General features: G+C 36.9%; 1 pseudogene; it reads right to left on the bottom strand.

Moving 5' to 3' along the window:
* Positions 1-12,553: 12,553 nt before the first annotated feature.
* On the bottom strand, positions 12,554-13,309 carry LOC149596293 (uncharacterized; annotated as a pseudogene).
* Positions 13,310-13,554: the final 245 nt, after the last annotated feature.

The raw sequence follows: 13,554 nt of genomic DNA, 5'->3' as shown, positions 1-13,554 counted from the left end.
GCCTACATTTCAACCCTTATTATCCACTTATCGGATTGCTTGAAGCCAGACACGTTTCTTCTTCTTAATATTTTTCCTCCATGAATGTATCACGGAGCCATAAATGAAAAAAGATGGAAGGAACTTTCCACCCATACGTCAAGTTTGGCACGTCTATTAAACCACCGGTTGATAATAACTGCGTAAGCATAACGAGAGTAGACTATGGCTAGTTCTGAGTAAGAGAATTTATTCCTTCCTTCTAGTTTGAAGTATGGCTCCCGAAATCATGTACAACTTAACCGATAAATCTTACTCTCTATACAAAGTGGAACGTTTCAAAATGAAAACAAAATTGTTATATTCTCAAATCAGACGCACGATTAATAATTTAGCACTTGGCATAATCAAAGAATACTTACTGACTGTTAATAGCCGGGGTTTTCAGGGAAATGTAGAGAAAAATGTATTTCTAGTTCAAATCGTAAATTGAGCAAAGCAGACTAACTTACTATCTGTAAGAGAAAGAAATTAAAGAGAAACGTGATATTAAAGATGAGATAATTATTAAACTAAACAAATAGTAAACTTACTATCTATACGTAAAGATTATCAGTGAAATAAACAGAAATTTTAGAAAATTAAAGAAATTTACGGAGATAAACCACGTGTAATTAGAGTTAAATAATAATTTATTTAAAACATCCAAATTAAAAATGAGACGTTTCGAGCCGCGGCTCGTCGTTCAGTCTGGTGAACCATAGTGAGTTTCACATTAATAAGCTATACACTAAAAAACTTAAAAACAATATATCTAAAAAAGGGGGGGGAGTATAACATTTTATTCCTAGGAGATTATTTACATCTAGAGGGTGCCAGGTTGGCGCGGGAATTTATTTATTTTTATTTTTATATTTTAATAGGTTATTAATGTTCCAATTATTTTTTAAGGAGATTCCGGCTTCTAAATTAAAATTGTTATGTTTAAATTTTTTTATAAATATGCTTTCAGTAATTTTACGTTTAAAATAATCCTTTTCTTTAGCCAAAATAGAGATATTATCCCAATTAATCTGGTGTGAAGTATTAAATTTTAGATGAACAAATATGGCATTTGTTTCTTTTTTGTTTTTGACATCTCTTTTATGTTCCTTGACTCTATCAAGTAGTTTTCTTTCTGTCTCCCCGATGTAAACCTTATTACAGGTTTTACATTCAATTTTATAAATTATGCCCGAAGTATTTAAAATATCAACTTTATCTCTATCAGATTCCGATTCCCATTTAACTAAGGCACTCCTTAAATCCTTAGCTTTTTTGTTAATAATTTTAATATTAAAAGGTCTTAACTTCCTCTGAAGGGTTTCATTAAATCCCTTGTAATAAGGTAAGAAAAGCCATTTTTCAGATTCCTTATTTTTTTTGGCTGTTGTAGTAATATTGGTAATAGAATTGTTTTGTTTAAGGAATTTATTTAAAATAGGTTTAGGGTATTGGCTATTTAACAATTGGTTCCGAATTTTAACAAGGTCTTTGGATGGCTGATTAGAGATTTTATTGATTCTATAACTAAGGCCTTAGTTATATTTTTTTTATGGTAGGAATTAGATCAGTGAAAGGGGTAATCGTTATCGGGTATAGCTTAGAAGTTTTCATTCTTATTATGGTGCGCATTGACTTTCAGTGCGTCTAACCACAAGTCAGCTTTGGTGATATGTAACGTTAACACTCATGTTGGCAAACTAAGAATATCGTTGAGGTGAAACGAGACAATAGTGTTTTTACTGCTAACCAGTTGTGTATGTAGCTGTAAGAATATAGGGTTAACAATTGAGGCGTAGACAATTGAGCCTTTTCAAACACATAAAGATTATATCCCTCCAAAATTTATACCCTTCATTTCCTGTTTTTTCCCCATTTACTGATTTAAATGTGTCCAAGACATATCTTTATTGGATGTAAATGTCGTCTGCTTTACTGTATATTCGCTATGCTTGGAGTACTGCTTTAATAATTCGTAAATTTTTACTTCAGAAAAGAGAAACAATTCTAGGCCTATATCTAGGTTAATAAGTTTGTAGTAGTAGTCCTCTTCTTGACTCGGATAGGTAATATTTTGGTTTTTCCAACTTGTTTTTTCTTTCGCGATTTAAGGGTTAATTATGTTCTTTTCTTTTCTTTCTCGATTTAATAATAATTCGCGCACTCTCTTCTTCTAGGGGTTAAAAATAAATTCTCCGAAAATATTCAACTTTATGAAAAATAAAGGTATCAAATGAATAAAAATGAAAGTATCGAAAAAAATAAAGGTTTCGATTTAAAATAAAATCTCCGCATGTCTTAGGATTTCTTTAAGGTGAGCCGACAGGGTCTCGTTTAGACAGTTCAGGTATTGACTGAGGGTGGGACAGGAGGGACTTCGTATTTATAACTTCTAGGTTTTGCGAGGATCTCTGGGACAATGACGTTTGTTGATTGACTTCGGTTTGGCGAATAGTGGACCATATTTATGACGTAGCCGGGCGGATTCATGTTATCAACGAATAGGCAAAACTTTTTGTTTTGGGACCAAATACGGATTGGTCAGTTTATGGGTTAAAGAAAAATGTTTTACAAGTTTCTCGGGCCAGGTACCAGGATAGTGACTCAAGGTCTTGTTGCTTGGTGGTCTAAATAAGCGTAGTATTACTCTGGTTTCTTGGAAAAAGTTTTCGTTGCTAGGTATTTCATTTTTCACTATGGATACTGTGGTATAGGATCGTTCTAAAAGTTCGCTGCCATATTTGATGGGCTATTTCCTCTTTCATTGTAGTTATTTTTGGAAACCGTGAATCTCTTTTCAGTTTGTTTTAAAGGGATAGGTTTAAGTTTAAAGGGCTAGTATTATCTTTATTGTGTTAATTAAAGGTATTTCGTTGTTAATTTTAAGATTTAATCGGAAATTTAATTTGATTTTCGAGTTAAGATGGTTATAATACTGGCTTCTAAACAACACCATCATCTGGCATTTTGTCCATCCCACATTAAAACTAGTCTGTACATATTGGCTTCTAAACACCACCATCTTCTGGTCTTTTGTCCATCCCACATTTACACTAGTCTGTACGCACTGGCTTCTAAACACCACCATCTTCTGGTCTTTTGTCCATCCCACATGAACACCAGTCTGTACATACTGGTTTTTAAACAACACCACCATCATCATCTGGCCCTTGTGGATCCCACATGAACACCAGTCTGTACATACTGGCTTTTAAACAAAACCACCGTCATCATCTGGCCTTTTGTCCATCCCACAAGAACACAAGTTGGTACATACTGGCTTTTAAACAACAACACCATCATCATCTGGCCTTTTGTCCATCCCACATGAACACCAGTTGGTACATACTGACTTCTAAACAACACCATCATCTGGAATTTGGTCCATCCCACATGAACACCAGTCTGTACATACTGGCTTCTAAACACCACCATCATCTGGCATTTTGTCCATCCCACATGAACACCAGTCTGTACGCACTGGCTTCTAAACACCACCATCTTCTGGTCTTTTGTCCATCCACATGAACACCAGTCTGTACATACTGGCTGTTAAACAACACAACCATCATCATCTGGCCCTTTTCCATCCCACATGAACACCAGTCTGTACATACTGGCTTCTAAACAACACCATCATCTGGCATTTTGTCCATCCCACATGAACACCAGTCTGTACATACTGGCTTCTAAACAATAGTTTTCGTACTATTCTGCATTTTCGCCGAATTAATATAACTCATTTCGAGACGGATGCTTTGAAAGTTATAAAGGAAGGTAAATAGTTTCACTGTAAGTTTGGTGTTCAAAGTAATAGTTTTACTAAGTTTAATTACAATTAAAAATATGTTAAAGCTTAGATTAGGGCCATTAGGCTAAAATAAAGCCATACCATTATTATACATGGAAGCTAAGCCTTTGCCAAAATAGCGCAAAAATCTGGTGTTTTGGACATTACCTGTAACAATTTTGACTAGGCGAAACTAGTGGTGCGTGCTGTTAAACGTGTGTAAATTTTAATATAACATTTCAATTGCTTTATTTAACGTGACGTTTAGTTTTTAATCTGTATGAACAATGTTTGTAAATTAAATTTTACAAATTAACATGTAAGAAAATTTTTAATTTTTCAAACTCGGCTTCCTCAAAAATGTTCAGTTGAATTCAAGGTGACCAGTGAAACAGGAAATATCTCAAAATTAATTTCACCAATTAAGAAAAAGTTTGACTAAAGACAAAATTATCCATTGTAAAATTAATGTTTGAATAAGACGGGAAAGAACGGTCTGAAATAGACAAGTCTGGGGATTTGCTTTTCATCTATAACACTTGCGTCTACCAAGGTCTCAGTACAGGATTATAGTTTCTCTACACGAAGTAGCTGTTATTCGAAGAGTAGAAAGCATAAATACTTGCTTCGAAAACGGAGAATGTTAAAAAATTATTATAAAAGTTTTTTTAATTAATTTTGGTGTATTATCCACATTTGTCACGGGCTTAGTGCCCTGATGGTCTAACCTAGATTTTCGACGTGGACCCTTTGGAGTTCAAAGGTTCATACTGGTTAGAAATAAGTACCCTTGCTAAAAGTCTTAACCCTCCTCGGTTGATTATCTTCCCTTCAAGAAGGGTTAAAAAAAACCCGTGTTGTATTAAAAAAAAACCCAACCCGCCTGGTTTTATTTCGTTATTCTGGTTTTTTTTTTAGGTTTTTGCGTTTTTATCTTTAGCAGTTGCGTGCATGGTAGAAAATGTCATTCAAAAGTAACAGCTAATAAAAACAGGGTTCGTACACGACCTGGAAAACCTGGAAAAGTCAGGGAAATTGAAAATGGGCCTAAAAGGTCAGGGAAAAGTCAGGGAAATTGAAAATGTGCCTAAAAAGTCAGGGAAATGTCAGGGAAAAATATATTGGTGGGAAATTGATAGTCTGGATGACAGTATAAGGGTGACCAAAAAAGTGTTGTCTGAGACTTGAGCAGAACCCCAAATTCGTGGAGCTCGCTTCGCTCGCTCCGGTTATTTATTTACTTATGGTTAAATTTAAACGAATTAATTGGCTTATCTTTATAACAATGACAACTCGTGCAACAATGATTCGAGTGAATTTAGATTGGTTTTCATATATTTACGCCTTGTAAGTTATTGCATATGGTCAGGGAAATTGCTGGAATTTAGTCAGGGAAAACCTGGAAAAGTCAGGGAATTTCATTCCAAAAATTTTGTACGAACCCTGAAAAAAGTCTTAAATGTTTCATAAAAAATAATACATATTATTAAATAACACTTTTGAAATTAAAACAATAAATGTCTTAAACTATCTTTAAAAAGCAATTATTCTGGCATTCAAATTAATCAAAATTGACGGTCTCAGTTATGAGTTTTATTAAGTGGCTTTATTAGTGGGTTTTTTTAATTGGGTAAAAGTACCGTAAAACCCAATCAAATCCGTGGAGTTTTTCTGGGCTTTTTTTTAATTCGAACCCTGCTTTGAAGATAGGTTTTATATCGGTTTTAGCAGGAGTCCATAACCCCCCCCCCCTCAGTGTAATGGACTCCTGGTTTTTGTAGTATTCTGTACAGCCTTGACGTGGTTTTATTTGTTCGGTCGGTTATATATAAAGATTCTTATTCCTTTCTGATTAGGCTGTAGAAGGATAAATTGTTAAATAAACTTTTCTCTTTTCGAACAAGATATATCGTTTGCTATCAGACGATTATAACATAAATTTCGGTTAAAATATTAAGGACAAAATGTACAGGTCAAAAAAGCATGCAAAGGATTTTATCGCCTGAATTCTGGAATTTTTTACGCGGCTCTAATGTACTCGAATGTTTTTCTGAAAAACAGTTGTGCTTTACGAACGAACCTCGATCAAGGTCTAAATTTAGAGTTACGGCTTATTGGAAAACGTTGGAAGGATCACAGCGACTAGTCTGTTAAGCCAATTGCTCAAATTTATTAGTTTTATGAAAGTTTTAGTGTTATTCATATTCAAATGAGTTCATTACTTTTGGATGACTTTTGTGAGTCTACATTTTGTTTATGTTACGTGTTTTATTACTTAGCAGGGCTCTGATTATAACATTTTATGAAATTGAGTTTTAAGGGACATACGGTTTCCATTGAACGTTTTGTAGAAATTGAAAACCAAATCTTTTCCTAAAAGTATTTAACGTGATGGAAGCCGACTTTGCACATCGGATCGAAAATTTACATTTAATGTAAAAGATAGGGCCGATTCGGATCAAGGTTTAGTGGTGCTCTTTAAGGCTTACCCCATACAAATTTTTAAAACTCACTCCGCAAAGATTTCTTGACACATGCTTATAATTTCCCGAGTGTTTGACTCTGCAGGAACAAATAGTACGAAGGTATGTTACGTGCCTTGGAAATATTAGACTAAATGAAGGTAAAACGCCTGGTGAGGTGTTCCACTAAAAATATGTATAGAGCCTGGAAATCGCTATAAGAGGGATTATGAAATTTCAATGGAAACCGTATCTCCCTCTTTCATGCTTGCGATTAATCATGGCATGTGTAATTATTTGTGAAAGAACACAAATTTGGCATGGCACACGGATGATCCGGACTTCACGCCATGTTTTCAAAAGACCATCTTGGTCTGGGTGCCTTGCGCCATACTATGGTTGTTTCTTCCTTTGGAAGTAGCGCTCATCGCTAAGGCGCCACGACGAAGCTTTCGTTGTTCTCATCTTTCCATTACAAAAAGTGTAAGTCCTTTAATTCTTAACGATCAAAAAACATCAATGTACAGAACAACATGCACTGTTTTTGGTTCTTCCTATTGGTCCCGTTAGAAAAAAGTCTAATAAGTAGGTTTTACTATTGCCATTTGTTTTCAGCTCTTGGTTTTGCTACTCGCCGCAATTAGCGCCTTAAAATTTGGAAAACAAATTTACGACGGGGACTTTCTAGTCGTTGACAATTTGGAAGTCGTCCTTCAATTCGGAACTTATGTAAACAGTTTTTTAAATTCTACATGTATATCTTTTAAATTCTACATGTAAATCTTTTAAATTCTACGTGAAAATCTTTCAAATTCTACACGTAAATCTTTCAAATTCTACACGTAAATCTTTTAAATTCTACACGTAAATATTTTAAATTCTACGCGTAAATCATTTAAGTTCTACACGTAAATCTTTTAAATTCTACACTTAGATCTTTTAAATTCTACATGTATATTTTTAAAATTCTTCATGACATTTCTTGACACATTTAATTCAATAATTTTTAATTTATGTGTTCAGACCCTGGCGTTATTTCTCATTATTTACGCTAGAGGGGGTGGCCCAGTGTTGTCAGGAATCCTGACACTGTTCTGGTTTCTCGTTACTCTAACGGAAACGATTAAACTTAGATCCGCCATCATAAAATACTATTTACAAGTTAGTAAAGATTCTAAATTCATATTCTATGCCTGGTGTTTTTAAAGTTTGAGAAATTTTTCAGGACGACAAAAATGATGAATTTGCATTGGTAATTGAGTCGGTTATTTATCCTTTGGTAGTCGTTACCCTCGTCTTACACACCCTAACTGACAGCGCTCTACTTCACGGAAAACATACTTACGAAATCGAAGTCAAAATGGGAATATTGCAATCAATTATTCATATTGGTTTTCACTTCTCAAAAATATGAGTGTCAAAATTACTACACATAAAACTTCGCTGCGATTAAAAATATTATTTTAAAACTTACAGGAATCAAGAGAAGATGATGCATCGTTTTGTTCACGCGTACTTCATTCATGGCTAACAAGGTTTGTTTATTATTATGGCAAAGGCGCATAGATAACCAGAAAGTGAAGAACTAGAAGCCTAACCCGCAACTTGAAAAATGAGTTCCTCCATAGTCTATTCAAGATTTCCGTCCCCCTTACAGAGCGACGGGAAGAGTTTGTCTTATGCCGCGGCGGAGAGTTACTTTCGCGTAGTTTTACACAAGGCACATGCGTAAGTTGGCTCGAAAATATAGTTCACTTACTTCTTTATTTTCATGTCGTCTGCTATAGTTTAATACCAATGCCTAATGTAATCTAGTCATTTAGGTAGTCGGGATTCGGGACAGTCTTGTCAGAATGTCAGGTTTGAATTTAGCAAACCATTTAGAAAAAGACGACTTTTTCGTAATTGATAAAGACAGAAAACGTAAAGGTGCAACACATGTTTTTCTGTTTGAGTTTCAACACTATTTACATCAGAACCGAGTGATTCAGTTTTAATTCTGATATCGTTATACGGTCACTTTTCAGTTCCCACGCTAATATCAATTTCTTTACTAAAGTGTCAAACTGGACTGACATCATAAGAATTTGGTTTAGCTATGGATAATTCCAAATCCATTGAGTTTGTAAACCAACATTGTGGCCACCTTTAGCGTAGAAATTATATTGGGTAGTTTGGCTTTTGCCTTCTGCTGTTTTTTTGCGAGGTATTTCAATAAAAACAATAACAAAGTCTTGGAAACAATATAAAAATTCAACTTAAAGAAACTGGAAAATTCCACGTAGATTTTAAGGAAAGAACGCTAAAGAAAAACAACCGTTAAGAATAGTTGTGCAGCCAATTTTTCCATAGTATTCCCCACTATCCCCAGGAGCAGCTACCATCGCAAACTACTTGCGTCACGTGACATTAGCGATGAGCAAATCTATCTCTGATTCGATTGGTAGTTGAAAACGAGGCTCACCAACCCCCCCTTGTGCCCCTCTTTCTTCTAATTTTACACGAATACCGTTGCTAAAGGCCGGAAAGGGTTAATGTTCTTCACTTTCTGGTTATCTATGCACCTTTGTTATGGGAAGCCCTCATATGAGCGGTTTCCGTATGAGCGGATTTCATAATAGCTGTCCTCATTATAGTAGTTCCCTTAATAGTGGTTTCCCGAAATAGCTGTTTACCTGTTATAGCAATTACTGATACAGTGGTTCTCTTAAACGCGTCATAAAGTGTAGAAAACAGATATGCAAAAACGATAGTTGTTTACTATGGTCAGAAGTCCATTAAATTAGACTAGGAAGTAACCTAAAGCGGGGTTTGGGACTCCCCTCTCTTGTGTAGCAATACTGAAGAAGGGCGACACATTTCCCACCTCGAGATAGTTTTTCTCAGATCTCCAGTTTAGGTGCGACTCTTACGCCAAAATCTTCCCTATTGGGAGAAAAACAGCTATTGGCTGAAAGTGAACGCTGGATCTTTAAAGGGACCGGAAAACATACCTGTCCACCATCGCTTGGACTCAGCTCAGCTCACGTTACTTTATAGAAATTAATAACGAGCTCACCTCAAGCTCGAAATTAAAACCATATTTCCTTAGAGCTCAATGTGAGCTCAAGCTCAGTTAGTTTTAATAAATCAGCTTACATCGGGCTCGGGTTTATTCACATAATTTTTATGGGCTAAGCTCGAGCTCTAGCTCTCTCTCTCTAATATCTTTCGCGGGCTCACCTTGGGCTCAAAATCGATAGATTTTAAGACTCACCTCGAGCTCGGGCTCATTCAGTTTTGTAAGCTAAAGCTCGAGCTTAGTCTCGTATTTCCGGAGAATATTTCTTTCAAGCAGTGTAGATGTTGAAATAAATAATTTTTGCACCTATTTTTACACGATAACTCACTACGTAAAAAGAGTGTTTAGCCATAGCCGACTTGTATTAAAAAACAAGATGACCCAGTCATATTACACTTTTTACCGCCCTCTTGTGACAAGAATTAGTATTACTATGATCATTATAAGATGACCCCAGCTAATCCACCTTATTCCCTATCGCCGGAAGTTAGAGTTAACAAAGGGGATTTAATTTAAGAGGACATTCCAGCTCTGTTATCGGGCGTCTCTCCAGGCAAACGGTTTTTACTATTGTCATCTCTAGCGGACAAAGCACGTCATTTCGTTAACAAGTCGAGTGAGGATGGAAAACAGTATTTTTGAAAAACGCATCCATTTTTAAATATTCCGTAGCTTGGGAAAGGCGGATTATCTGGTGCGTGCTGGTGTGGTGTTACAGAGGGTTAGGTAACTTTCTAAATGCAATAGTTTATAATTGTGATTTATATATGTACAACTTTTAATTATAAGTTAAATTAAAACCTTAAACCTAACAGTAGTTAACTGTTGTGTAAAAATGTAAACATCTTCGCACGCCAACCCTCGCTATAAACAGTAGCAGAAAACAGAGTCAAAGTGCGAGGATAAATCCATTTCAGGGTAGATGGCGCTGCGGTACGTGTTACAAGTTCCTATTCAATCCGCTTTTCCCCTCCTCACTCACATAGGAGCCCTTTTCTTTGAAGAGGCGAGCGGATTGTGTGCGCAAAGCTAGCGGTGAAATGTCCTCTTAGTTTAGTGGCCCGTGTATTTACTAACCAAACCAAAGAGTTACACTGTTTTCTCTTGGCACTGAATGCGGCGCTAAACCAAGCTGAGCGCAGTCTCGAAACAGTGAGCGCCCTTTCAAAATGAGCGGTTTCATAGTTTTGAATTGGCCTCGCTCGAGCTCAATCTCTCGTTAATTTTACAGTTAAACCAGGGCTCAGCTCAAGGCTCACTTTATTTGTGACGCATTACGAGCCCGGGCTCAGGCTCAGAAATCTTTTACATAAACTTTCAGGTTCGGCTCGGGCTGGTGATTTTATCAATGATTTTAATGAGCCTCGCACAATTCGCGCTCGGGCTCACTGAAATGAGGTGAGCGGGGACCGCTAGGCCGGAAAACGCCCCCTTCCACTGTAAAACCGAGCCTTCTTTAGCATAGAATCAGGAGAAGCGATAGGGGGGGTGAATTTCGGAACAGTCAAGGTCAATCAGTTTTTTATGACTCTTCACAAACCTATTGAAAAAAAAAACTATTTAACGACCGTGGCCGTTCCTTTTTTATTTATTTTATAAAGCAAACGATCTACCCTTTAGAGATCTAGCGTTCATGGGCTGAAGAAGTCACGTCCCGCTCACGTCAAGAAAACTAGATTTTAACAGTGTTAGTAGACCAAGAGCCAGTGGCCTGGATCTTACCTCATGAAGTACAAAAGGTCTGACCATTGGAATGAGTTCAGTTTTGATGCTCATTAATAGATTTGGCCGTTTTACGCGTCACAGCTGGGGCATTTGAGGGGGGCGGGGTCATGTTTGACCCTAATGAGGTATGATTTCTTATTTCATGAGGTACATGAATAAAAAAGGTGGCAAATGATAGAACTGGAAATGGCGTTTCCAAATATATGAAATCTGTCGTCATCAAAGGGGGCCATCAATAAATCAGACGGGGGTTAAAATGGTCGAATGAGGTATGATTTCTTACCTCATGAGGTACATGTATGAATCCGTGGTTGTTTGATAGATCTGGTCGTGCTAAATAACAGAATATAAAATCTGACTGGAAAATACGTGGCTTAGGTTTAATCTGACGGCCTGATTCTTGCGTCAGACTTTGACAACTCTCTACATTAAGTTTTCCCATGTATTTGTTGCACCAAAACAAATAAGAAACATTTTAACTATAAATAACAGTCTAAGAGAGCATTTACTTTACAAAAACAATTCTAGACATTTTTAAGGATTAATCTAGAGTTTTCTGTGTTGAGAGAGCATGAGGAGAAAGTTTCATCTGATTCTTGCGTCAGACTATGACAACTTCGTGCCTCATAAAGCTAGATTCCCACCGAAAAAAACCGGCGCAAATCACGCAGCATACGGTAGAAATTTTATCTTATGCCGTCGTCCGGCTGTAGACTGTTCATACTACGACTGAATTTTGAGTTTGGGGGTAGATATTTTTGGGTCACGTGACAGATTAGAGTGGTTTCCATAACATTTATTACGTACTCTGAATTGAAATCTCTGTCCCATTGTCGCTTAGATCGTACAAGAAAGTATATTTTGTAACCTCCTCAAAAAAGACTTCCTCATTAACATCTTACCTCTATATACTTCCATTAGATACATTTTTCTTTCTTCGTGGCATGATTCCGACCAAAAAAATACATGGCGACTATCAATCTATCTAGCGTATGCGTGCACTCTTGAAATTTATGACGTAGTCAGCGGGATAATTTCATTGTCTGAGACACCGGCGTAACGCCGAACACGACCGAAAAATAGAACACAACTTGCGCCCGGTCGAGCGGAAATTCCGTCGGGCTCGGCGTAAAGATTTTTCGGTCGAACCCCTTTCTGCCGGGTCTCCGTCGTGATTTCCGTCGTGATTTCCGTCGAGTGCGAGTCCAGCTTAAATTTGGCAGGTGATATTGTAAAACCAGCTATTGGAATTATTTCTAATACTTGGGTAATTCCTATGCTAGAAAGCAAAAATACTGGCACAACATGTTAGTGTACAAAAAAGACAAAGAATAAGTTTATTTCCGAAGGTTACAACATGTACTGAAATAGCAAGAGTAAAAAATCAATAACAAATATTTGATAAACTGGCGCGATCTATAACGGCTTGTTTGGGCGCGAACTTTAACTTTGTTTCTACACCCTCTCTCAAAGTTGTAGAATATTAGTTTCCCTTTACTCAGTTAGTCGAAGCGACGTTGACAGGTCTTTCGTTTTCATTCGCTCTAATGGTTTAGTAAGTAAATCTGCGAGCATTAATTCTGTTGGGCAATACTCAAAACTAAACACAGTTTTCAAATCCTTAACAAAATGGTGCCTTGTGTCAATGTGTTTGGTCCGTTGAGTGACACTTTCATTTTCAACCATTTTCAAATAACTTTGGTTGTCCTCAAACATTTTAGTTTTGCCGCATTCTTGCTTCAGGTCTTTTAGTACCTTTTCCAACCAGAGTGCTTCTCGACAGGTTTCAGCTAAGGCTACATACTCAGCTTCGGTAGAAGAGAGTGCTACGTTTGTTTGTTTTCTACAAGTCCAGCTTATAGTACCACCGAGCCACATGAAAACATAGCCCATGTTTGATATTCTATCAACGCTGTTTCCAGCCCAGTCGGCGTCCGCGTATCCCGTTAGATTTTTGGATTTAGCGTTCTTTGATCCAAGCATCAGTTTAAAACCTTGGGTTCCTTTTAAATAACGCATCACGCGCTTGACAGCGGTCCAATCTGTTGAACTTGGATTGGTGATTTTTCGGCTTAGAATCGAAATGCTTGCCGCGATATCTGGGCGCGTGCACGTGGCTACGTACAACAAACTACCGATCGCTTGCCGATATATTTCTTTATTTGGCATTTCTTGGTCTTCTAGACGCGCTTCTGCATCCTTTAAATAGCCCGTGTCTAATGGTGTTTTCGCTGGGTTTGCATTTTCCATACCGAATGTCTCTTGTATGCGAGAAATATAGCCCGATTGGTGGATTTTAAAAATCCCGTACGCATCAATATTCGTAGACTTTATCCACGATGCCATCATTTGGTGCAATTGCAATTATATCATCGACGTAGACAAAAACATACATGTACGTGTTTCCTACTTTCTTAGTGTAAAGACACTTGTCAGACAACCCTCTCTGAAAACCATCCTCCTCGAGCACCGCATTTATCCGTTCATTCCAAATG

This window comes from Phalangium opilio, unplaced genomic scaffold (assembly GCF_054372755.1).
Source record: "Phalangium opilio isolate 3A_F unplaced genomic scaffold, DU_Popi_V2 ptg000390l_1, whole genome shotgun sequence".
In the NCBI taxonomy this organism is placed as follows: domain Eukaryota; kingdom Metazoa; phylum Arthropoda; class Arachnida; order Opiliones; family Phalangiidae; genus Phalangium; species Phalangium opilio.
Note: the sequence above shows the minus strand (reverse complement) of the source record. Positions and strands in the feature narration are given on the sequence as shown.